The sequence below is a fragment of the Agelaius phoeniceus genome, chromosome 10, assembly GCF_051311805.1.
Source record: "Agelaius phoeniceus isolate bAgePho1 chromosome 10, bAgePho1.hap1, whole genome shotgun sequence".
In the NCBI taxonomy this organism is placed as follows: domain Eukaryota; kingdom Metazoa; phylum Chordata; class Aves; order Passeriformes; family Icteridae; genus Agelaius; species Agelaius phoeniceus.
In genome coordinates this window covers 4,397,097-4,422,718 of record NC_135274.1, presented here as the reverse complement: position 1 = coordinate 4,422,718, position 25,622 = coordinate 4,397,097, and the positions used below count along the sequence as shown (strand labels likewise).

The following is a 25,622-nucleotide window of genomic DNA, read 5'->3' as shown; positions in this document are numbered from 1 at the left end:
GGGCTGGGCAGGGCAGAGCATCCCCGGTGACGCAGGGTGTGCCTGTGGGATGCCCGTGTCAGCCTGCAGGGCTCCCACAGCAGTTTCTGTGGCAGGTGTGGTGTTTGTGAGGAAGGCAGGCCCCGTGGGTGGCTGGCTGGCTGGCTGCAGGCCATGCTGGGAGCTGCCTGAGGAGGAGGAGGAGGAGAGGGGTGGAAGGAAGCAGTGGCCTCGGCTGGCAGTGGCAGAGCCGGGCCCTGCATCCCCCACATCCCCCACGTTACCTGCTGCTTTCCCTCCGAGAAAACCGAGGCTGGCGTGAAAGAAACCAGCGGATTTTACTGCAGTAATCACCTTTCCCCAGAGAAGGAGATAAAGGAACAGCTGGGTAACATTTGGCATGACTCAGTATTTCACTACCAAGTGCAAAGTCATGGCTGAAAAGATTATGCTTGTAAACTGAGGGGGCTGCCTGCTCCTCTGCCCGGGCCAAAAGCACAGCGTGGCTCCGGGGCACTGCCAGGCTGTGTGTGGCGGTGCCAGTGGTGGTGGCAGTGGCCGGTGGACAGCGGTGCCCCGGGAAATGCCCGTGCCCGGGGTGAGGAGCAGCTGTGCGGGCGGCAGCGGCAGAGGAGCGGGCCGTGCGAGCCGCCCTGCCCCGGGCCGGCCGTGCCGAGCCCCGCGGGGTCGCTGAGGGCGGCTCGGGGCCGGGCCGGGCCGTGCCGAGCCCCGCGGGGTGGCTGAGGGCGGCTCGGGGCCGGGCCGCGGCACGGCGGGAGGAAGAGGCGGTGGCCCTGGGGCGGGGCGGGCCGTGCCGGCGGTGCCGGGGACACGCTGTCGGTGCGAGGCTGCGGGAGGCACGGCCCCGGTAGGAGCGCGGCTCGCGTTGTTGCTTTGCTGCTTTTGTGACCTCCCCCGACCCCTGGCCAGGAGCGGGAGCCACGGCAGAGCGCTCCCGGCCCTTCCCCGGGCCCGGCACCGCCCGCAGCCCCCGGCGCTCCTGCCCGCTGCCCGCTGCCGGGGCCGGACTCGGGCGCGTCCCCTCGCTGTCGCTGCTGGCGCTTCCCGTGCTGTGACAATCCCCCCAGTCCCAGGTGAATCCCCACTCCCTAGGGTGCTTCTGGGGTCTCTTTCCCTTTTCAGGATGAGGAGATGAGAAGAGGGGTTAGGATTGAGGGAGATCAGATGCTAGTGCATCAAAAAGAAACCAGGAAAAAAAAATTAAAAAAAAAAAAAGCAGAAGAAAGAAGAAAAAACGAAATCAAACCCAGCAAGGAGATGTAACTACAGTGGCTAATTTACCAGAAAGCAAAGGGAACAGGGCCTCCCGCTGGGAAACTTTCAAACCTCAGCGAGGTCTGGCAGCTGCAGGGAGCGGGGAAGTGTGGCTGGCAGCGTGTCTGAGGCTCACACCTCCTGCCGCCAGCATGTGTCAGACCTGTTAAAGGCAAGAATTCACCAATTAAACAACATTTCATCTTTTTGTCCTGAAATGTTTTCCATGTGTGCTGTCCTAAAGAGTAACCTCAAATTTTTTTAATGATGTAAAGCGTCGATGTTGTCTGTCTTCCTCAGCAAGGTGCTTTCCTTAGCTGTGATTCATCACCCTGTTTTTCTGTTCCAATTAAGCTGCTCACTTAGAGCACTGAGACAATCAGCGTCTCATCCTGTGAGCTGGGCTCAGCGTTATCAGTGACTTTGTTCTTCGGGGTGGGTTCTTGGTAGACCGGAGGTGTTTTCAGTTTCAGGCTTTTGTATTTTACTGGCAATTGTGACACGAGGGAGGTCAGTGATCTGGTAAAGCTCGAGCAGACCGGGAGGGGTCTGATAAGAGTGGAGCCTTGATTGCAAATGCTTGTGTGCTCTTGGGTTGCTTCTGGGAGCCCTCGCATCCCCTCAGAGAGCTCAGGCAGCTGCCGAGGCACCAGGATTTGCTCTTAGGGCTGTCCATTGCCCTCGGATCAGAGTCTATGTTAAAGGCTTACATGCAGAGTTCCTGTAAGAGTTTTTGTACATTAAACATGAGGGTCAGCGAGTTAATCTTTGACGTTTTCAGAGCATTCCCTGGGAGCCCAGTCCCTCTGGGCAATGAGTGGCCAGATACTGGAGCTGAGATGCTGAGGAGGGGAAGAATCCCCTTGCCATTCCCAGGCATGGAAGGAGTCTGGCTGGCAGTGATGGGTATGGCTGCTGTTGCTGGAGCCTCCAGTGTCCTGCTCACTCCACTTTTATGAGTGGCACTTCAGGAGTGCCCAGAAATGGTGAGGAACAGACATGATCACCAAATACATTATTTTGCAGAAGAATTTAAAGTGAAACACATTGCTTTTGTCAAAGTTTGCAATAGACTTTCTAAAATTGTGAATACTTTTTGATTGACAGCTTTGACTCAGCTGCAGCCTGGCTTCCCTGGCCAGGCTGCATCTCCTCAGTGGTGTCATCACCTCCTCTCTGAATGATCTCACACCTTGTGGGAGGTGTGCTCTGGCAACTGAACCACAGCTCCGGTGAGGCACCACTTCAAAAACAAAGTTTTGTTGAAAACAAAAACATAGTAGGTCTTGGTGTTTTTAGAAATTAAATACTACACAGAGTGAGGGCCTTTAATGGGAAGGCCCTTTTTCCCCCCCCCCAAGGACAAACACAGCATTTTCAATAGAAAAACATCATGAAGAGAGTTTTTTGACTAGCCCTGAGCAGCAGTTCCTAAGGTCCAGTATTAATGGAGAGATGAGGAATGAAGGCAGTCAGTCTTGTCCATTTCTTGCCTTGACAGCATCCATCAGTGAAGCACTGACTGCTATGTTATCCTCATGGGGCACTCCCTTCCCTAGGAGTGGGTGGATGTGTAAATCTTTCTGCTTTGCCCCAAAAGTCTGCATGCTGCAGGTGCATACTGCAGTCCTTGCACGCCTCAGTGCATTGGTGCTGGTTGCACAGCAGTTGCCCAGTTCCTAGGCTAACAGAGCAGTGAGCAGCCAGGCTTATTTCTCACACTTCTGAGGCCTGTGTCAGAGTATTTTGGCTGTGGAAATTCTGCAGGGATGCTGTGTGCTGCACCAAGTGCTGTTTCCAAGGAAAAATGCCATGAGTGGGTTCTAAACTTGATAACCATGGGTGTCTTGTTCTATATAGCAGATTTTATTTCTTCCTTGTGTAGTGGTTGTCTAACTTGGCAATGAATTTTAGCCAAATATTTCTGGCTTGCCCTTCAGGAATCACATTAAAGTCTGTCAAACAGTGTGGCTGGGAACCTTCCTGTGCAGCATCTGGGTATGAGCAGTGCTGGAAACAGGATCCTGGCAGAAACGAACGAATCCTTGTCTCTGAACCATTGTGGTTTCTCTAATGAGATCAGTTTGCCACCTGCATCTCTCTGGGCTGTGACTATTTTAGAGATTTTGTAAGCGTATAAACAACCTTCCTCCCTTCCATCTTTTGCTTTATTCTCCATTTCCTTCTCTTCCTCTCCACCCTCTCTCACGGTGCTGTGTCCTCGCAGACGTTCCTTGTTGCTGCTTTGAGGTGAGCATTGTTTCACAGCTGTGAAAGAGCTTGCACGTGGGACAAAGAGCCCTGAGGATTTCACAGCAGCCCTGAGCAGCACAATCAGCCAGGCTTTGGCAGCACCCTGGTTCTCACCTCTGACTCCTGAGCGTTGCTGGTGGCTCAGCAGAGCTCAGCTGTGGAGCCCTGGGTGTAACATCAGATCTGCCTCTCCAGGTCGTGAGCACAGTGGACTTCATTGAGGAGCTGTGAACAGTGAGGCTGAAATTCCCTGCTGAGGCTGTGATCCAGGAGCTCACAGGTAATGCTGAACTGGTAGATTTCTCATTAACTTTCCATGGAAGTTGCTCAGATATAAGGAGTTTATGTTGAAGGCCTAAATATTTGGGATTATGCTTTGTATTTATTGTCAACAGTCAAAACAACATTGGCACTGAAACTTCTGTGGGAAGGTTGTGAGCTATTAATTATTTTCAGTCTACCTGGCATAACATGAAGGATTATTAACATAACCAGTCTTACAGGTGATGATAAATTCAACAAGCATTACTTCTACTTTTTTAAGAGGTTGGTTTTCATTCTCATTAATCTTTCACATAGATGTCTTATTCTAGCTGACATGAATTCCTTTTAGAGCTGACCTAAACCTTGTAATTTGCCAGGAAGTTAAGATATTTATTTAAAATCATTTCCTCTCTTAATTTAGCAACCAGGGTTTTCCTTTTATCTTGTAGAAAGCAAAACATCATGACATTATCTCACTTCTGCAGTTACCTAACGTTAAATTCTGTGTTTTACCAATCCATCTTAAGGGGAAGAACACGCCTGTTAAATCTTTGTCTTCTTCAATTAAGCACTTCACTAGTAGGCCAGGAGGAAAATAGTTTTCAGTTGTTCCTATACATTTACCTTCAATATTGAGTGTAGCAGCCTGAAGCACAGAGCCAGCCTGGGGATGGCTGTGGGGCTGCTGGAGGGCACATGCACATTTTGGAGCAGCTCCTGTGCAGGTTGCTCAGAGCTCTGAGTGGCACTGCCAGTGCACGTGGCAGCCCTGAATTGTGAGCCCCTGAGCTTCTGTGGCTCTGCCTGATGCCTGCTCTGGAGAATGTGTGTTCTTGCTGGAACATGGCATCCAGGCTGAAATGAAAGCCCAGCTGAGTGACCTTGCTCGTTTTTCTGCCTCCTCTGCATGTATTCAGGGCATTTCCAAGCATGGCCTGCTTTGCTGTGCAGTACAAAACCATATGGACTCCACCAGTGTCCTGTGGGCTCAATGGCCTGTCAAAATGGGGCAATGAAATACAAACTCCTGAGAAAGTAACCTGTTATATTGACTGAAATGCATGGGTGAGAAAAGTTAGCCTTCTAATAGTCTAAATAGAGAGAACTTGTGTATATGTATGTGTGTGTGTGTAGGAAAGCAAAAAAATGTCATGCTCTCCTAGTGTTATTTTTATTAATAGTAAGTATATTTATCTTTTCCCCCAGTGAGCAAGTGTTGAGTGTGTACTTGTAGTTCAAGTAAATTAATCTGGTTTTGCTGGTTACCCACTTGGTCTGGCACATCAGAGAGTGAGGGTCACTTCCTATGGCTGTTGTACACTGAGAGCACTGCTCCTCTGGTGAAAACACACCTTGCAGTACCCCACCCTGACAGCTCTTTTATCACTGCCTTGCTGGACTTCCCCTAGTCTAAACAAAGCTTGGGTGCTACTGTTTGTCTTAGTTGGTTTTGTTTGAGACACAATGTTTTTTTAGTTTCTCTGAAATCTGTCTTGTGATACAGATGGCTCTGTGGTGCTTGATGCCATCCAGTCACAGCATCACAGGATGGCCTGGGATGGAAGGGACCTCACAGAACCTTAGAGATCACCTAGTTCTGACTCCCCAGCCATGGGCAGGGACAACTTCCACTAAACCAGGTTGTTCAAAAAATTAAAAAAAAAAAAACCAAAACAAAAAAAACTGTCATGAAAAATACTGTTAATTCTAAGCTGAACTTAAGCACAGCCCTGGTGCTCAGAGCAGAGTGCAGGGCATACCCTACAAGCACCTGTGTTATCTTCACCTGTCTCCAAGTCTTTTGGCTTCAATTAGACAGACAGAAATGTGTAGCAATGTAAATAATTGCTTATATCCCTCTTTTCTACATGCCTCCACAATTATAATGCTGTAAGTATCAAAAAGAAATGGCTATTTATTGTCTTGACTTTTAAATCAAGTAACATTTCAATGGCAAAGAAATGTCTATGCTGGCATTCATCTTCTGTGATGTGGTCCAGTGAGTAAGAGTGTAAACTGTATTTAAACATAGCAATTACAGAGAACAAAGGGATGGCTGAGGGAAGCTGGACTTGTCCATGCACATTACAGGGCTCTTTCAGAAGGCAGCAGAGTGTCCTCTCGACTTTGGTTCCTGAAATACAGATTTGGATGAGTTTCCTTTGCCATAATGCTCAGCTCTCAGTGAAGGCTGCTTCCTCAGAAGGGCTCCAACCATCCTTAACGCTGCAGGGAATTTTCTTAGGAATGACCTAGTGACTTCCTAAATTCCCCTCTCAGTTTTTTCACTTGCATTCTTCTTTTCAGCTTTTCAGCTGCCTGTTTTACTTGCTCTGGTTTTGGTGGGTGAGCTGGGAGCACGGAAATCCCATTTTTCATTCCCCAGCTGCACAGCCAGTGTGTTACCAGCCAGTTCCACCTGTGCTGGCAGGGATTTCCTGTTTTAGAAGATGAATTAGGGTTGAGAAATTCTGAGTTCCTCTAAAAGAAACGATTTTCCTTTCCTGTATAGAAGGGAGATTGCAGTCTTCTGAGGCTGTTAACTTGTTTAGACCCACTGATGGAGCAATTGGTACCACTTAGAGATACTGGCTGGTTCCAATTCTGTTCTGTGACATCAGTGTAAATCAAAGCAGCTGCTGTTGCTCTCTTTACCTCTTTCAGGGGTGGTTGTTCTTGCAGGAAGAGTTTTTTGTCCAGCCAGAAGTTTGTCTCTTGCTCTCTGTTCTCTCTGAGTCAAAAGGCACAATCTCTATTTTACTATATCTCCAGAAATGATTGCCATTGTTGACTTCAAAACCTTAATCCTGGAAGCAGAACTGGTTTCTAGCATACCTTCCCCGTTTGGATGGCCCTAAGGATTCATGTGCAAACACTTTTCACTTGTTTTCTGCCTTTTTTTTCCTCTTTTTTTTTTTTTTTTCCTTTTTTCTTTCCCCCTGTCGAGGTGGTCAAATGGCCACCACTTCTGCCTCACCCACTTAGCTTATCCTGGTCTAGTTCCAAAGCCAGAGGGTGAGGAAATGGCCTTTTTCCTTGGGAATTTTGCTTTGCCAGTTTTTTTTTTTGTCACATACCACATTAAATTGCTTGTTTCTTACCTTGCTGTGAAGTGTATTTGAACATCCCTTGTTAAGGAGGGCTGGAGTCTGGCTTCATACTCACTTTGCTTCTCTGGGGGAGGCAAGATGGGACATTCACAGCTGGCAATTCCCACATTTCCAGAGTGTCAGATCTTGGGGTGCTCTTCTCTGAGTGCAGCACAAGTGAGCGCAGAGTCACAGAGCAGGATGTGCAGAGAGGGGTGACAAGGGACAAGGAGGGACAAGGGGAGGAAGAGGAATAAAGGGGGACAGTGTGTCATCCAAAATGAATAGGAGAGCATGGGGAAACAGGAAGGAGTTCATGAGGGCCGTTGAGGTTTCTGATCTTGTTTCTAATTTAGGCACAAGCTATAAAAACCTATGTATTCATATATTTCTCATATGACTGGCTTTGAAGGCTAGTAAGATTCTCCATGAATAAAACTCTTTGTTCCTCTCTCTGACCTGTCACACTTAATCTTTTCAAACAGTTACAATTTAGCAGCAACTGTAAGAAGATATTTGAACTGGTCTCCTGATTCCAACAGAGCAGTCAGAGGTTAATGAGAGCTGGAGAAATAAACAATTTGGGCTCCTTGTGCCACGATGCAGAACCTACTGGAGATGGCAGGGCAGCAGAACGAGGGGTTGGCCCAACACATTTTCAACAGAGCCCATCAAACCCAGATGTGGCACTGTTGCCTTGAGACTACTGTGGATTTGAGACAAAGAAAGAAAGCAATTCTTAATAAACACTTGGGAAATGCTATTCAAGAGATTTCATTTTTCTCCCCCTTCTGTTTTACGTCAAGGTGCAATTTTGGCCACAAACCAGACTTCTGTGGGTTTTTTCCACTGTGTACTTCATCTCATGCAGTTTTAAGGAATTAGACTAAAATATGTCAGCTTAGCTAGAGAACATTTTTTTTTAAATTTGATGTAACAAAAATAATTTGATAATGATTTCAAAATTCTTGCTGACAAAAACTGGAAAAACAATTTGACAAATGACAGGCCTCTGCTAAATACCTTTACAAAGGTCACACTCAGCCAGTTTGGTGAAAAAATGTGGAAAGAAATGGAGTAGCTATTTTCAAATTTAGATAGTTCTTCAATAAAATAGAAATTAAGGTAGTTCTTTAATAAATTTCCCTTTAATATCATTAACTGGACATCAGGAAAAAAAAGGCAAAAAGATGACTTGGAAACCTTGGAAAATCGTATTTAACTAGATAGACCATAAACAGATGGGATGAATTGGCAAAGGGCAAAATGTACAGAAGCTGACATATGCTGGGGGCAGACTGGCTTGGAAAGAACGTTGGACTCAGCAGGATTTCTGTGTGGGTAAGGTTACAGGTGGGGCTGTGTGGGAGCAGCCACTGCAGAGCCAGAGTGCCAAACACAGTGTCATTTTCTGGGCATTAAAAAGGCAGGTTGCTAATTAAGACACTCAGTGTCTGTCAGGAAACCTGCATGAGGCAAGCACAGTCACTGGGAGCTGGCAATAAACCTGCCATGCATTATTGGTTCCTCTGGCTCTGCACTGAAGGCACTCCAGACAGCAGTTTCATGTTGGGACTCAGGTGTTTATTATTCCTTATCAGTCAAACAGTCTCACTACTCTGAGTTCAGCAGCTTTTCATTAGAAGGCACAAAATGGCCAACAATCTCTTGGTACAAGGTCTCCTAAGACTAAACTGTCCAGTTAAGAACTGACACCTGGATTATTTTCCCTTTTAACCCAAGAACTGATTCCACAGAGCTGCAATGCAGACTTTTCTGCCCAATTACAAAACATCACCCAAACCCATGAAGAAGGAAGAAGAAGGTAAAGAAGAACAACTTGCCTCCACCCTAAAACCTCCATCTTGCTTCATCTTTATTTCTGTGTTCTAAGACCCCAAACTCTAAGTTTTCCACCCTGTGATATTACACACTTCTAACCAACTACACACTCATAACCCCAGTGCTATCAATCAGTTTTGGAAGCCTTCACAGCCTCAGGTCAAATGCAGTGTTCTCTTGTGGGTCTGTGCCTTTCAGCACAGAAAGTTGAAAATTCTCAGCAGCCAGGATTCCAACAATGCAGAAACCTGCCAATGCAGTGATGCCAATGCAGTGATGCCACGCAGTGATGGCAATACAATGCTGCCATGCACTGATGCCAATGCACTGATGCCAATGCAATGATGCCATGCAGTGATGCCATGCAGTGACGCCCATACAATGATGCCATGCAGTGATGCCATACTGTGATGCCATACTGTGATGCCATACAGTGATGCCATGCAATGATGCCCATGCAGTGATGCCAATGCAATGATGCCATGCAGTGATGCCAATGCAGTGATGCCATACAGTGATGCCATGCAATGATGCCCATGCAGTGATGCCAATGCAATGATGCCATGCAGTGATGCCAATGCAGTGATGCCATACAGTGATGCCATGCAATGATGCCCATGCAGTGATGCCAATGCAATGATGCCATGCAGTGATGCCAATGCAGTGATGCCAATGCAATGATGCCATGCAGTGATGCCATGCAGTGACGCCCATACAATGATGCCATACTGTGATGCCATACAGTGATGCCATGCAATGATGCCCATGCAGTGATGCCAATGCAATGATGCCATGCAGTGATGCCAATGCAGTGATGCCATACAGTGATGCCATGCAATGATGCCCATGCAGTGATGCCAATGCAATGATGCCATGCAGTGATGCCAATGCAGTGATGCCATACAGTGATGCCATGCAATGATGCCCATGCAGTGATGCCAATGCAATGATGCCATGCAGTGATGCCAATGCAGTGATGCCATGCAATGATGCCATGCAGTGATGCCATGCAGTGATGCCAATGCACTGATGCCAATGCAGTGATGCCATGCAGTGATGCCATGCAATGATGCCATGCAGTGATGCCAATGCAGTGATGCCAATGCACTGATGCCAATGCAGTGATGCCATGCAGTGATGCCATGCAATGATGCCCATGCAGTGATGCCAATGCAGTGATGCCATGCAGTGATGCCAATGCAGTGATGCCATACAGTGATGGCAATGCAATGATGGCAATGCAGTGATGCCAATGCAGTGATGCCAATGCAGTGATGCCATGCAGTGATGCCAATGCAGTGATGCCAATGCAGTGATGCCATGCAGTGTCCATTGTAGCCCTGGCCTGCAGCAGCCCCTGGTGTGTTTGGGTGCCAGAACTGGTGAAGGCAGAGCCTGTCCCTGATGTGCAGAGCAGCTGTTGGCCATGGAGTGACACTCCAGTGTCACCTGGAGCAGCAGCATCAGCCCCAAATGCAGGGACAGAGCCTGTTTTGGGCAAGGCCAGAGAGCAGCAGAGGTGCCCAGCTGGGCTTTCTGCAGGCAGTGCCACAGGTGCATAGGCAGGTGTGTTGGAGAGGTAAGAGTGAGTCAGTCAGCCCAGAAGGATTTCTTGAAAAGTCTTTGCCCCAGACAAGGTGTGCAGCATGGGACAGGGGCTTGTTCTCTTAAGCGAGCTGGAGAAGCCCTGCCAGGTAGATCAGAGCAGGGTGTGGAAAACCCAGTGCTCAGAGTGCCACATGCTGCAAGGGACAGCCCCGGCAGGAGCTGTCACCGGCTGCAGGGAGGAACACAAAGCTGCCTTTGTTGTGTTCCCTGCATTATCATTCTAATTCAGCGTTTACACAGTGCAACAGCCCCACTTCTACCAGATCCTAATTAGGGTCTGTTCACATTTTTTCATCTTTTGAAGGAGGTTATCACCTGATCTTTAGCAACTTGAAATAATCAGTTTTTTAATAGAGTTCATATGGCCAAGCCACTGTGGAACTGCATGACTGTTCCCCCAGCTGTTGTTGTGGGGGAAGGAGAGAAAACAGCAAAACAAAACCATGCTGTTTTTCAAGGCATATTTTATGGATAATTTAGCTGAGCATCATCAGTTCTTAGGTCTGAAAATTATTAAGCCAAAAAGTGCAATGGCATGTTCTTTGATAGCAAACCTGACATGCTGTAACAGGACTTTGTTTTTCATATCTGAGTGTATTTCTTTTTAACATATATCTGTGATAATGGCAGCTTAAGATGTGACTAAGATTAAAAGAGGTGAAGTATGCATCTCTCTAATACTTTATTGAGACTTTTTCTCTGAGGAATATTTAGCAATAAAGTCAAGATTTAAAGGTTAAATAAACATCTTTAAGTTAAATTATCAAAGGAAAAGACTAATGTTTAACAATAGTGTTTTAAGAGGTTATTTTAGATCTATTATATGAAGGAATTCGCATGGGATGGTTTGGAAGTTTACAGGTGCTATTTCATTAATTGTGACTTCTTTCACTGGGATGTAGAAATTTCTTTTCTTGAATTGTGACTGCTCCAGGTATTTGCTCTGTGGTTAATGGTGCTTGAGAGCAAAGGTGCTTGAGAGCTGATACTTGATGCTTTTTTTTTGCTGTTTTGAAACACCTGTAGTCCTCACCATAACTGAAAATTGTACTTGACCAAAGGAATTCTAAATGTAGTTTAATGGCACGGTAAGGATGTCCTTGAAGTTTCAGTTCCAATGATTGAGTGTTGGTGTCCATTGTGTGGGGGCACGAGGAAGGCTAGGAAGGATTTGTGTGGGCTCACATCAGAGCTCAGCTTTAGCAGCTCTGTGCAGGGTGAGGTCTGGGTGGATCCCTGAGCTGGCACAGGTTTGCCAAAGCTCTCTGCTCCGAGCTCTGTGGGTGAGCACACAGCAATAAGGATGCAGAGCTCTGTAAACATTTCCACATGCCAAATGTGTACAGGCTGCCATCACCATCCAGTCTTGGCCCTCCTGCTGGATGGGTGTGCTCCCAGCTCCTGGTGGCATGTGGGATACCTGCAGAGAGGGCTGGGAGCTGCTGCTGCTGCCAGACACTGCTCCATGGGGTGTGACAGCAGCACATTTCTTGCTGATCTGAGAGCAAGCTGCTGTGAAGTTGCAGGAGGGTGGGTTATACACATCTGTATTGTGTGCAATGGGCACACCCAGGAGCCCCCTCAGGAAAGCCCTCCTGGCTCTGTGTGTCCTGCTTTATCCCACATGCTGCTGCTCTGGGGGCTGTGGCAGGTCCTGCTTGTTCCCCTGTCCCTGTGGAGAGGGATCCAGGCAGGAGCTGGGCAGCACAATTCTGCTTTGGGTGGGTAGAGGGGAAAAAGGACAGTGCAAAAGCATTTCCTTTGCTGTCATCACATTCCTCTCTATGGAGTGATTTACAGAATAAACAGACTCTACAACCTGATGTAGTTAGGAACCATGGCAGAGGTTTCTTAAGTAAAAGGTTAAAATTCAACACATAATTCTACAAGGTAAAATTTAAATGCTTAATTCATTGCTAACTCAAGTGAACTCCAAAAATCTCTATTTCATCTGCACCAGGAATTTTTACCTGAGCTTCAGTGCCCTCAGTGCCCTGGATGAAAAATAAACAGCTTTTCAGGTGAACTTCTCAGGTCTTGAGAAGTCTAGACTTTCTGAATATCTTTCTGAGTGTTCACTTAGCCCTAACATTTTTAGAAGTCTGGAAATCAGTTATTTTATTAGTCTTTCATCAAAAAAAAGGTTATTTCACAGCATAAGGAAGAATTAAGGCTGCAGTGAGTTACCCTTTCCTAGGAAAGCAGCCGTGGCTGGCCAAAGCTTTCTCCAAAGGTGTTTGTGGAGGGTTTGGTCTTTCCAAAAGTTCTTCTGTGGGGGAACTAAATGCAGCAGGGAGTAGCATTTGGGAACCCTTCATCAAATCACTCCTTACTGAACGCTGGCATTCCTGTGATGGCTGTAATGCAGTCATTACCCATCTCCTGAGCAATCTTCTGAGCAGGACAGGCTCCTTCTTGGCATGGGGTTTGCTTTCTGCCTGTCCTGATTAGCCCAGACAAAACCCTCAGCCTGTATGAGTTCCTGAGAAGTGCCCAGCAGTTGCTGTGTAGCTGTGAGCTGATTTTGCCATGGTGGGTGTAATTTCAGTTCCCATGCTCTCTGTGGTCTCTGTGTTGATGGTGCAGTTGTCAGACAGAGCTGGGAGCTGAGATGTTGCCATTACTCCTCTCCCAGATGTGGGATAACAGGCACAAAAGGCTGTGCTGTAAGCAGGGACAGAGGAGGCTTGGAGGAGGTTGTTCACTGGCATTTCCCTTTCCATCTATTGCCCAGACAGGAGCATATTTCTTACCAATTGCAGTGGCTTGGATCTAAGCAGTGTTTAGTGCTGCTGATGGCACATCCTCAGCTGGGCTGCAAGTTCAATTGCCACAAAAACACTTATGGAAAGGAAACAACCCAACTCAATCCACAGCTCTCAGCCCTGTGCAGTTAACAGGCATCAAATGAAATCATTTATACTTGGAAAAACTTATAGAAAATGCATGAGGTTGCCTTCTTACTTAACAGCTCTGCTCAAACTTATTGCCCAGGCATTTTTCAGAGTGGAATTTGGTGTTGTTCCCTGGGAGTTCCTTGGATACTTGACCCTAGGTCAGTCTCTCCTACAGAAAACCTCATAAAAGTACAAATGCCAGTGGAAAATCCCAGAAATTTCCTTGGGCAGTTCTCCCTTGGGACTAATGATTCTCAGTCTCATGGAGGTGATTCAAGAGCCATCTTCATCCCAGTGATGTGATTAACCATGGCCTCTTTTGGTCAGTTGGCTCAGAACTGCCTTTGCCCCTGTTGAGGAGTGTCCCAGCCAGTAAAGCAGAAGGAATTATTGGCATATGCTGTACAAGCAGTGGGCATGCCTACTAAATTCTAAGGAGATTTCCTCTACCAGATTGGAAAGAGCTGTGGCTCCCCTTGGGAAAAGATGTGAGAACACATATTCTCAAATTTGGAGTGGAGAACACTGTTGGGCAATGATGGGAAGACAAGGCTCCTATAAAACATCCTTGGTGGGAGAGAAAACCCCCAGCTTGCTTCCTTTGGAATTTGTCATGTGTTCCTGAGAGGATTCCCAGAAGTGCAGTTCTCCTGGGACACCAGCCTTCCCCAGAGCTGGCTGTGGGGCCAGTAGAGGCTCTCAGGGAAGGCCATCTCTCAGAGAGCTGAGTTTGCAAGAGGTTTAAAATCTGCCCTGGAGATGGGGCAAGAGGAAGATTACCAACCAATGTTTGGTGGGAAGTGCCTCATTAATAATGAGCTTTAGGTGCAGAAGAACTGAGGAAGATGTTTTTCCATTATCACAGGGGGGAAGCAATACCAGTTAAGGCAAGGCTTGCAGCAGAAACATTTACTGGAAGTGTTTACATGTTACTTAATACCTTGACATGCATTATTCAACTTGTGTAATATCAGCTGGGGTGGAGCAGGGAGGAATGGCTTTGGCAGGAGAATTTGTTTGCTCCCCATGGAATATTTTCCTGGTCATAGCTACCTTCTTTGGCAATGAGATACATTCCAGGAACAGAAAAAGTGTTCTTGAGCCACATTTTTATGAGCTGCTGGAATGTGCTTTCCTCTTGTGAAGGTGACCTAACCTTGCCCAGATGGCTGCTCCTTCTCTGAGCACTGCCACCCTGTCAGTGTTTCTCCAGAGCAGAGCAGAACTGCTGCAAAAGCCCCCCTGAGCCCTCTGCAGGCAGGGGAGGGGGCACTGAAATGGATGCACTTCTCCTCTTGGAAACAAGCCCCATGTTCCCTCGAAGGGGGAGGCAGCAAGGGCACTCTCCTGAGCCAGCCACTTAGGCTGGGCTCTCCTGGCAGGCCTAAAGGACTTGGTGAGCTGCAGCCAAGTGAGCTGTGCCTTTCTGCTGGGGACGAGGCAGGGAGAGTTCTGCCCACATGAGCAGGGCTGCAGTCACACAGTGAAGGAGAGGAGAAGGAGAAATGGACTGGGGAGCGTGAAGTTCAGCAGGCATCTCTGCTGCCCTCATCCACACAGACAGCAATTTCATGATTCACCTGCTGGCTGATTTTGTTTTGCTGACAAAGCTGTGATAAACAAAGACTTGGCATCATTTGCATAGTTGTTTAATCTGAAGGCGTGGGAGTCGTAGAAATGAAACTTTTGCCTTGTTGTGATAGATTGCCAGGCAGAGGGGTGAAACACACAGTTTTTGATTTGGTTAATCAGTACCTGGAAACTCCGTAAAAGGTGACTCAGCACAAAGCCTGGAGTTTCCAAAATAGCAAGGCAGGCTTAATTTATAGTTTTGAAACACATAACAATATACTTGTACTCTTACATTGCAACAATTTTTTTTTTTTTTGTGATTGCATCTTGCCAGATTTAGTAATTTTAACTTTTAAAGACTAAAAATTAGGATTATGCATCGGTAGCTCAAAGAAACTGTCTAAAATATAATTCCTAGAAATAAACATGAGTCTTCCTGATTCAGGATGACTGGATGGTCTAGCAATGAAAGGCTAGAAAAAAGGAATTCAAAAAATGTACTGGCATTTTAGGAGCATTCCAGGAATCTCTCCTGCACTGGTTGTGCAGTGCCCGTAAATAACTCTGCTCTGAAATGTGCTTTTCTCCAAGGATGGCACTCATGGCTCTGTATTATCAGAAGTTTAGTAAAACTGTGAGATGAAATTATTTCTGTCTGCTGCAGCAGGGAACTGAACATTCTTACTTCTCAGCAATTTCAGTGTGTGCTTGTGACTCTGTTTGCACTGATTTAGTGTAGGACAGTTTTATAGAAAAATAAACATTGAAATTAGTTGTACATGAATTTGTATTAGACTTGAAACATTGTTAATAAGACATCTGTAAATGCCTTTTGAAAGCCTATCTGCTATATATATATGTATTTTTGGTAGTCCTTTTAAAACTAGAAACTCATCAGTAGTATTAAAATTACAACACAGTCACCAGAGGGAAGAAGTTAGATTCTAAGATTTTAGATAGAGATTCAAAATAATAGTCCATTTGTAGGTAGAACTGGTATTTTTGAGGAATGATGATGCATGTAGTATTTGTCATTTTTCTAGTGCTTATGGAATTTTTTAATTTCACAACAACTTTTTCAGTTTGCCCTGCTATGTAGGTATAGTGGTGATAAGCAATGAAATTATTGTTTTGATCACGTTTTCCATGGGCTAGTGAAATGTTAATGCAGTACCTGTGTCTTATGGTAGCAGCAATAGATCACATTTGCTTTTATCTCTTTGTTTGGTTTGCACATCATGTGTAACTCATGCAAGGTGGCTTGGAGCAAGTCTTTCCTGGTTTGCAAAGTTACATGGCCAAATTCTGAGGTGGTGCCCACTGTGCCCTTCAGGTCAGTAGATGTGTTTGACCCAGAGGATAACTACATCAGTGTCCTTGGAGGGACAAAGACTCTGTTTGCTCTCTTGTGGCAGTTCTGGCAAAACAAAGTCTTGCTAACTGTGACTTACACCATTGTGGCTGGACAATGATGTCCTCGAAGAAAACTTGACAAAACATGAGTTGAAAGTCTCCTCAAGGTGAAATGCTGAAATTGTACAGTATTTCATATCCACAGTCATTAAAAGGTGTGACAGCCTCAATAGTGTTCCTGATCATTGCTGGTTTTCACAGTTGTCCCATCTGCTCTCTTATCAGAATTGCCTTAACAAGAAGGCCAGCTAGAAAATAAATATGCAAAGAGGCTGAGAGAGGGAGATGGATTTCCTGTAATGAATCTCTTTCTAGTCTTTGCCTCTGGCTGAGAATAGTAATATGCTATTAACCCAAGAGATGTAAAACATGCTGTGCTGTGCTTGGAAGGGTGTCAGAAACTCCTCCTGTAAGGATGAGAAGATATTTTATTGCTATTCCAATTGTTGGTTAGCCTAATCATAGGAAGCATTTCAGAAAAAGGGAACTCCTTGTGAAGGCTGATGTTTGATTTTGGTAATTAGCAGATTGCAAAGAGGGGCTGGTAACACAGATGTGTTGAGGCAGGAGGAGCAGCTGTTACACTTGAACTGCTGTCTCACACATTACAACCTGCTGGACATCGAAGCCTATTTTTAGTAAAAGAATAAATAAGCTGGCTGTGCCCTACTTTTAGTCAAAATGTGTCATGGGATCTTTGTATTTGATTAGAAAAGTTGGCAGAAATAACACAGGGGAACTCGGTGCCTCGTCTAAAAACTGACATTTCTAACAATCCAGTTATGTTAATAAAATGTTAATATTGGTTATGAGTTCAGGCCCACAAAGTAGGCAGAGGAAATAGCTGGTGGGAGACTTGTCTGTGTGGGCTGTGAGGTTACATGTGGACAGAAGTCCTGCTCTAGTAGGCATTGGCCTTTTGGATGAAAGAATTTGTTTTGTATTGATGGAACTATTTTTACAAAGTCTGTGTTAGGAAACTGGAAAAATGAAAGACTATGTAGAGTTATTTGTGTATAAAGGGAGAATGTAGCAGCAAAGTCAGCTGGCCACTTCAGGATGCTGTTGATTGTTGTAAAGGCCTTACTCTGTCTAATTCTGAGTAGTTTTTTTAATCTTTACTTGCTGGTACAGATGGAGGTCCACATACCTCATGAAAAAGCTGTCTTGTAAAGTGTGACCATACCCAGAGACCAGAACAGATGCAGAAAAAGATACATTGGCTATGGTATGGAATTAGTGACAATAAGTATTTTCAGTCAGTTTGTCTATGGATTAGTGCTATTAAAAATTTGCTGCTTTACTACAATGGAATTTGCATAAAGTGATCCAAATGCCACCATTTCAAAGTGGCTGCCTAGGAGCTCCTGGAGGTTTCTGTGGGGTTTCTGTGCCTTGGAAGCAGTAGGACCAAGTGCCTTCTGGCTGTGGGGTTCAGCTCCCAGCCCTTCCTGCACAGCTGCAGCCTCAGGGCAGAGGGACTCTGCAGTTCCCCAGCCAGGAGCCAGCTTTGGGGAGCTCTGTGGGATCACCAGCACAGCCAGTGCTCCAGGAGAGCCTTGCTGGGGGTCAGACCTGCTGCTGCTCTCCAGCTCACACAGCTTGTCTGAGCAGGGAAAAGCAGAGAGAGCTGAGCCCAGCAGTTCACAGCAGGGCTGTGGCTGCCCTGCTGGGTGCATCAGCTGACTGCTGGTGGTTCTGGTGTGGCACAGCAGCCTGGCACCTCAGGGAGGTTGAGGAAGAGGCCCTGTATTTAAAGTGGCTCCATGGCATTTGAGCTAAGCTTAAAATTTTAAAATGAGAGGCCTCAGACATGGAATTCAGCAGGGGGAACAGAACATGGAAGGGCCAGGATGGTGCCTGGGCTGCTGCAGGTGGATCTGAGGGGCTGCTGCAGCTGGCAGAGGGGTTTGCCTCTCTGCTTCCTCTATGCTTTAGGTTCTCAGAGAACCCTTCTGCTGAATTTTACTTGTGTTCAGTAACTTGGTTTAGCAAAGCACTATTAAAAGCTCCTTGTTGTGGCTGTAGACTGGTGTTTCATTAGTCAAAGCCAGCATCCCTTTTGTCTGACACGTGGTTTGCAGTCTGGTACTGCTTGGGCTGGCTGCTGGAGCTGCTGCTGGTGCTGCTGCTGCTGGTGCTGCTGCTGCTGCCGCTCCTGCTGCTGCTGCTGCTCCTGCTGCTGCTGGTGCTCCTGGTGCTGCTGCTGCTGGTGCTCCTGGTGCTGCTCCTGCTGCTGCTGCTGCTGCTGCTCCTGCTGCCCCCCTGCACCAGGACAGCTAATACACCAAGGGCAGCTTTCACAGACACCCAGGCTAGAGCTGCATGGGCACAGGGACCACAGCCCTGCCCGAGCACCTCTGGGGGAGCATCTTGCTCACAGCCCTGAGGTGCTGTGTCCTGCCCACAGCCCTGAGGTGCTGTGTCCTGTTCATGGCCCTGAGGTGCTGTGTCCTGCCCACAGCCCTGAGGTGCTGTGTCCTGCTCATGGCCCTGAGGTGCTGTGTCCTGTTCATAGCCCTGAGGTGCTGTGTCCTGTTCATAGCCCTGAGGTGCTGTGTCCTGTTCACAGCCCTGAGGTGCTGTGTCCTGCCCACAGCCCTGAGGTGCTGTGTCCTGTTCATAGCCCTGAGGTGCTGTGTCCTGTTCATAGCCCTGAGGTGCTGTGTCCTGAGGTGCTGTGTCCTGTCCACAGCCCTGAGGTGCTGTGTCCTGCTCATGGCCCTGAGGTGCTGTGTCCTGTTCATGGCCCTGAGATGCTGTGTCCTGTTCATGGCCCTGAGGTGCTGTGTCCTGCTCACAGCCCTGAGGTGCTGTGTCCTGCCCAGAGACCTGAGGTGCTGCGTCCTGTTCACAGCCCTGAGGTGCTGTGTCCTGTTCATGGCCCTGAGGTGCTGTGTCCTGCTCATGGCCCTGAGGTGCTGTGCCCTGTTCATAGCCCTGAGGTGCTGTGTCCTGTTCATGGCCCTGAGGTGCTGTGTCCTGCCCACAGCCCTGAGGTGCTGTGCCCTGTTCATAGCCCTGAGGTGCTGTGTCCTGTTCATGGCCCTGAGGTGCTGTGTCCTGTTCATGGCCCTGAGGTGCTGTCCCCTGTTCATGGCCCTGAGGTGCTGTGTCCTGCTCACGGCCCTGAGGTGCTGTGTCCTGAGGTGCTGTGTCCTGCTCACAGCCCTGAGGTGCTGTGTCCTGTTCATGGCCCTGAGGTGCTGTGTCCTGTTCATGGCCCTGAGGTGCTGTGTCCTGCTCACGGCCCTGAGGTGCTGTGTCCTGTTCATGGCCCTGAGGTGCTGTGTCCTGCCCACAGCATCGAGGTGGCGTGTCACACCATGTCCCTCACCATGCCATTAGCACTTCTCCATGCACCCCCAGAGGTCCTGGTGGCAGTGGCCAGCTTGGGTTTCACAGGCTGGGCTGTCTAACAGCTGCAGAGATGGGGGAAGTCCAGGAGACCAATTTTCATTTATCAGCTGAGCTGGTACAGGACCATTCTACTCATACACCTTATCCTCTCTGTCAGATTGTTTATGTGTGTTGCAGCACTTTAACCTAGGGCATGAAATCATGTATTGGGAATCTCTTAGCATTTTCCCTACAGGAGATTAAATATAGGCTTTGACAGTTAAACCTGATTCTTGAGATTTATTGTACTAAACACATGGTTTGAAATAGTCACAGCCAGTATTATTCACTTGTTTATTAACACTTAAATTTCAGTGATTAATGACTCTACCGTCTAAATGGTACCAGCCTGCTACTTTAGGGAATAGGGGACATGTTTTTTCTATTCTAGATGAAGAAGGGCCTTCAAAAGGGAGATTAAAGTTTTGTTAACAGACAAGCTATTTTTTGAATGTTACAAAGCAAACTGGCTTTCCTCTAGTGACTGCTGAGGAGAGTGACATGTTATTTGTCATACACAAGATGTTCTAAAGCCTTTTGTTTGGACAGCAGTAGGCAGCAAGCTGGCAAAGGGATGACCATGCAGTGCAGTGGCCATTATTCTCTTTACTATTGCTCACAGTTTTGAATATAACTTTTTTATTTTTAAGAAAAGAATTACTGATGAGAGATTCTCGTGTCATTCTGTATTCACCAGAAAACATTCCTGTGCTTTAACTGCCCAAAGCTCATTTGGTTTGTAGATGTTGCCATTGTATCACAATGTCAGACAGTAGCAAGTTGCTATAAGTGTTTAAATTTTCTAATGAATTCTTTCTAAGCATCTCCTGCCCAGTATTTTGCTGTGTTCTGGATCATTGTCCTTTAGATTTATTTAATTTTTTTTTTCAGAATGGCCTTTTCTGCTTCAGGCCCAACATCCTTAACATGGCATTTCCACTTGCCTTTTTTATGTCTGGGTCTGCTGCCACAGTTCTGTGATGTTTGCAAATACAGAGACAACTTAGTTCCTTTCTGATCACTGCAGTGTCACAGGATTGAAAGAGTGTAAGCCCAAAAAACTGAAAATGACACATTTTCAAGCAACCAAGAATGTGCCCTAGGTGTACAGCTGTTTCACATGCAAAGACATGACTCAGATCCAGCCTTTTCAGACAAAGCCCTTTCATTATACTGAGAACACATGTAACAATACCCTGGGGGGCAGAATAATAGAACATTTGTTGTTTTGTAAAGGGGGGTGGGAAGGCAATCTAAAGATAAGGAAATTGAAAATTAAAATGATATTCGAAGTCTGGTGGATTTTTTTTTTGCATGCCACACAGGATATAAAAATGTTTCTTTAAGATGTTTCAAGGCAAGTTCCTTATCCGTGTGGCACACACTGTCTGTAACAGCTCCGTGTGTGACAAGAGCATGAATATCATGCAAGCTGATCAACTAGAATCTGAACTATCTTAATAACTACTGGCTGAGATCTCTTTATTCCCCCTGCTAAATACTGATATTGTATTTGGAGGCATAAAAAATGGAAAGGAAATTTGAAATCGGGGATTACAACCCTGGAGAAAAACTCAGTGTGGTCAGGTATCACTGAAGTCTATTCACAGAAATTGTCTATACAAGACAGTTTTAAAGTGCCTGGGGCTTTATGTGTGATAGACACTTCAAGGCATCATTAGTCAATTGAAAAAAATGGCAGTAAACAGTAGAGTAAAGAGATTTCTAAGGCTCTGGATTGTAGCCCTCTGCTCAGTCCATAAGTCATTCACATCATGGCTTATGCTTTGCAGAGACTGCTCTGGATCCTGTAGAACAACCACCTAATGTTGCAAGATCCAGAGTAAATAGCTCTTTTTAAAGAAACCTTATCAAGCCTTTCCAGTCACAAACCCATTTGTCATCACTGAGGCCAACTACTGAGCCAAGGTTTCAGTGTCTAAGCCAAGACTATCTGGAATATTTAATGTCAAAACCACAAGCATCAGAATGATTTGAAAAACTGCAGATCTGGGACTTTTTACACTACTGGATTTCATTAATACCTTATTTCTTCAGAAATATATTTCAATTGCAATGTAAACTTTAAGCAGAAGAAACAAGTGGCTCAACATGCTGAACTAAACTTTGTTATGTAGAACACGATCCATTTGTATGAGTGGCACATTTGCCTGATAAACCAGTTTCATTTGAACTCTACTTTTTTCTTTTCCAGGAAGAAGGGAAGTCAAGGGAAGTTACTACACTCTGTGGCGTGCAGTAGCAGCACGATGTTCAGGAGCAATGCCTGTGGTACTGAGCAGATTAAGGAACTGGTTAAAAGCAGGAAGGGGAGCTGTTAATTGACACAGGACAGACAGGCTGTGAAGCAACTGACACACGGTAGGCAAGATTTCTCATTAACTTCTGCCCTTCCACTGAGATTTGCCTAGAGGTAGCATTGCATGATCACCATTCATGCAAAAATCCCATTTGCTGAAGTAATAGGGGAGATCATTGTCCTTCCCAGAGATTTCCAGTTAATAGATGTTGTGGTTGGGTGGTTTGTAAAAAACAACAAAAACATTTCCTAGATGTGTTCTAATCCAAATTTAATGGATTTTTAGTGCCTTGAGAATCGGCAAGTGAAGTTGAGGAAGTAAATCCATCTATCCATTTTCAAAACTGGAATAACTGGAAAAATGAACAGACTAAAATAGACAAGCTTAATGATACAGCATGATTATTAGCATAGGGATGTTAAAATATGCATAATATGAGCATACTCTTTGTGGACAAGGATGTGCTACGCCTCGCCCTGCGTTCATTGAAGGCGGCAGGAATGTTGCTGCTGATTTCAGTGGGTGGGGACGGGCCCGCTGCATGCAAAAGTTGTTTCATTACCGCTGTCATTCTACCTCGCCTTCCTTTGGTTGCTTCTTTCAAGCCTTAAGAAACCCCCTTTTCTAGGTACTAGTTCCCATGCAATATTCCTGAGCGCTCCGCACCAAGACTCTTGAAATGAGGACGGAGCGAGGAATTCATTGCCGCGGCAATAGGCTGCTATAACGAGCTGATTTCCAGAAGGCGCTTCGGGAAAGGTGCTCTAGGATGAGCCTCCCCAGCGTGCCCAGGGCGGCTGCCCCTGCTCGCATTCCGACCTGGGGGTGCTGCGAGCACCTGGGGGCTTCCGGGGCGCTGCGAGTGCGAGGAGCGCCGAGCCGAGCGGAGCTGCGCGTCCGTCCGCGGGCCGGGGAGCGCTCCCGGAGCGCCAGGGGCGGCTCGCCAGGGGCTCCGCGGCCCGGCGGGGCAAAGGCGGCCCCAGCCCGGCCGCCGCCAGCCCGCAGCGCCGGCCGGAGGCGCGGCCAGCTCCGGCCCTCGGGGGAAGGGAGCGGCCGCAGGGGCGGGACGCGCCGCGCCATTGGCCGCCAGCCGCGCTTCCAGAGCGAAAGCCCGGCCCGGGTTGGCGGCGGCGGCCCGAGGGCGAAGCCATCGCCTTGGTAACCCCGGCGGAGCGCAGCGCCGGGGCCGGTGGCGGCCGAGGGAGCGCTCCCCGCTGGCTCCAGCGCCGCCGCGCTGGCTGGGGCGGCGCGGACACGGCAGCGGCCGCTGCCCGGCCAGGTGGGTGTGCGGGGTGTGTGGAGCTGGCTGTGCCCGGCCAGGTGGGTGTGCGGGGCAAGCAGCTGGGCGTGCGGGGCGTGCGGGGCTGGCCGTGCCCGGGCAGGTGGGTGTGCGGGGCGTGCGGGGCTGGCCGTGCCCGGGCAGGTGGTGGGTGTGCGGGGCGTGCGGGGCTGCGCTCCGAGCACGACAGGACGGGGCGCACCGGCGGCACGGCTCGGTGGTGTCGGTGTGGCTGTGGCTGCGGCGGGGCTCCCTCGGCTGCCAGCCCGCTGCTGGCCGTGCCTCCCCGGCCGGGGCGCCGGGCTGCGTAGGAAGAGGGCTCCGCTCCGCTCCGCTCCGCTTGCGACACCGCGGTTGCTCAACTGCGCGGGCGGCTCCGCGCCCTCCCCGCGCGGGGGAAGGTTCCGGCGGGACGCGGCCGTTTGGCGGCGGAAAGGGGCCCGGGGCGGCCGGCAGGGCTGGGCTGGGCTGGGCTCGGCTCGGTGCGGCGGGCGGGCGCCTTTGTGCCCGACCGCGCCGGGAACGGCCCCGCAACAAGTGCCCGGGTCAGCCCTCCCGCTGCCCGGGGCTCCGCAGAGCCTGCTCGGTCCCTGGGCCCCCGCTCCCCCCGAGCGTTCGCCGGACAAGCTTCGCGCTCTGCCTGGAGGTTTTTTTTTTTTTTTTTTCCCAAGCTGAGAACTTTGGGTGATTGCTCTGTGAATTTTAAGTGGCGTTTCTATTAGTCGATACTCCCGGTTGTTTTCAGCTGGGTTTCTGAGCGTTGTTTTCCTTGGGAACCGCAGGAATTTGTATGGCAAAGCAGTATTTGGGAAATGTGTTTGCAGTCAGCTGCTCGCGCTGTGCAGGGCGGCGCACAGAGCGGTGGCTTTGGCACTGCTGTCATCGTGTGCTCTCCTAACAGACCAGGAGCGGCTTCTCTGCGAGGGGGGAATAAATCTTCATTAGTCCCAGAGAGTTCCTGAAAGAAAAACGGAAACCTCTCATGCCAGACTCGCTGGTTTGTCTGGCTGCAACACATGTGTGCTTAGACTCATGCTGGACACTTTCCAAGCTCCGGAAAACTGAGTTTTTCTTCTTGGGATGTACAGAGTTTTTGTTTGGTTTAGGTATGTGTTTTTTCCACCGAACTTTATGCACTTACAGTCTTTTCTTGTCACTGCATACACTGAAGTTTTGTTCATTTGGAATTGACAACTGTAGCCATAACTATAAATATTAGGTACTAAGTCCGTGCTGCCATTGTTCTGTTGATATTGAGCTTCATTCAGGCTTAGGAAGCTCCTGGAGCTGGAAACCTCAGCAATATGTAATTTATGTTCTCAGGATCATAGTTCAGGGTTTGAAGTGAGATGAATGTATGAAGGATGTTGGAGAAATTTGACTGGCCAGTGTTTTGCAGTATCAGCTAGAGACTCCCACAGCTGTGTGCCTTCAAAGATTAATTAAAAGGTGCAATAAAACTCTAGTACATGCTTGCTTTTAGGAAAATTGCATATAAAGGAATATTGAACATCCATATGCTTGGCAGAGGGCTGTGAAGTCTCAGGAATGCGTTAAGGTGCCTGGGAATCAATCACCAGCTCACCTGGAAACTGTGATCTGGAAGCTTCCCTTCGGACTGATGGTGGCTTCCAGGCTTTGGGAGTTTCATGGCAGCAAGCAGAGCTTCTCAGGAGAGCTGGGGTTCAGGAAAGGATTGCTGAACAAAAATTCTTTGCTAATTGCTTTACTGGCCTTTTAAAAAATAGCAGGGATATATTGGTCGCATCAGGAATGTTTTGATGTGTATTGCCCTGGAAACATGCTTTAGTGGGGTTTTTAACATTGATTAAATATTTTGGGGGTGTTTGATTATTTGGCTTTTGTGTGGTTTTTTGCCTTTAAATTAAAGAGACCTCCTCTATACATGGTCTTAAAATAGTTTAGTTGTTTGCCTATTTAAGTATCTATTTTTCTTGAGTAAAAATCACTTCCGTTCAGCCAGGTTTCACTTCCTTGGAATATCTGATGTCATGAATTCACTGGTTCTCCAATTGTCTATGGACTTTTGGCAGAACTTCAAATTCTAGTGTAGGAAAGCCTTCTTAAAAAAAAAAAAACCAACCATTCTTTGACCTTGTGATGTAGTGAAGAGAGAACATGTCCCGTTCCACTACTCTTTTCCCTTTAAAGTTTGTACATGTCTGTTATATGCTCTATTTTGCAAATAATTTAAACCCAAACTCCAGTTATACCCCTAGCTGTTAGGATGCTGTATAGAGGAGGAGGTAGCAGAGGAAGGAATGTTGTTATTTAGAAGTTGTGTGGAAGTGCAGGCTGATGCTTTGGCTGTTTACTTTGAAAGCTGCTGTTGTGTTTCAGTGACCAGGGCTCACAGTTTAAGTGCTTTTTCACAGATCTAAAGATACACATGGGAGTGTTGCCCTTGGTT

At 47.5% G+C, this 25,622-nt stretch overlaps 1 protein-coding gene across 2 annotated transcripts in view; it reads left to right on the top strand.

The window, feature by feature from the left end:
• Window positions 1–781: 781 nt before the first annotated feature.
• Window positions 782–25,622, top strand: part of PIK3CB (phosphatidylinositol-4,5-bisphosphate 3-kinase catalytic subunit beta) — a 93,719-nt gene continuing 68,878 nt past the window's right edge. The window contains exons 1-3 of one of the 2 annotated variants that reach the window (XM_054639425.2): window positions 782–847; window positions 3,703–3,787; window positions 21,807–21,973. The gene's annotated coding sequence lies outside the window, so the exon portion shown is untranslated. Of the gene's footprint in view, window positions 848–3,702; window positions 3,788–21,806; window positions 21,974–23,053; window positions 23,192–25,622 lie in introns of those variants that run through there. The other variant, XM_054639424.2, reaches the window with a different exon arrangement.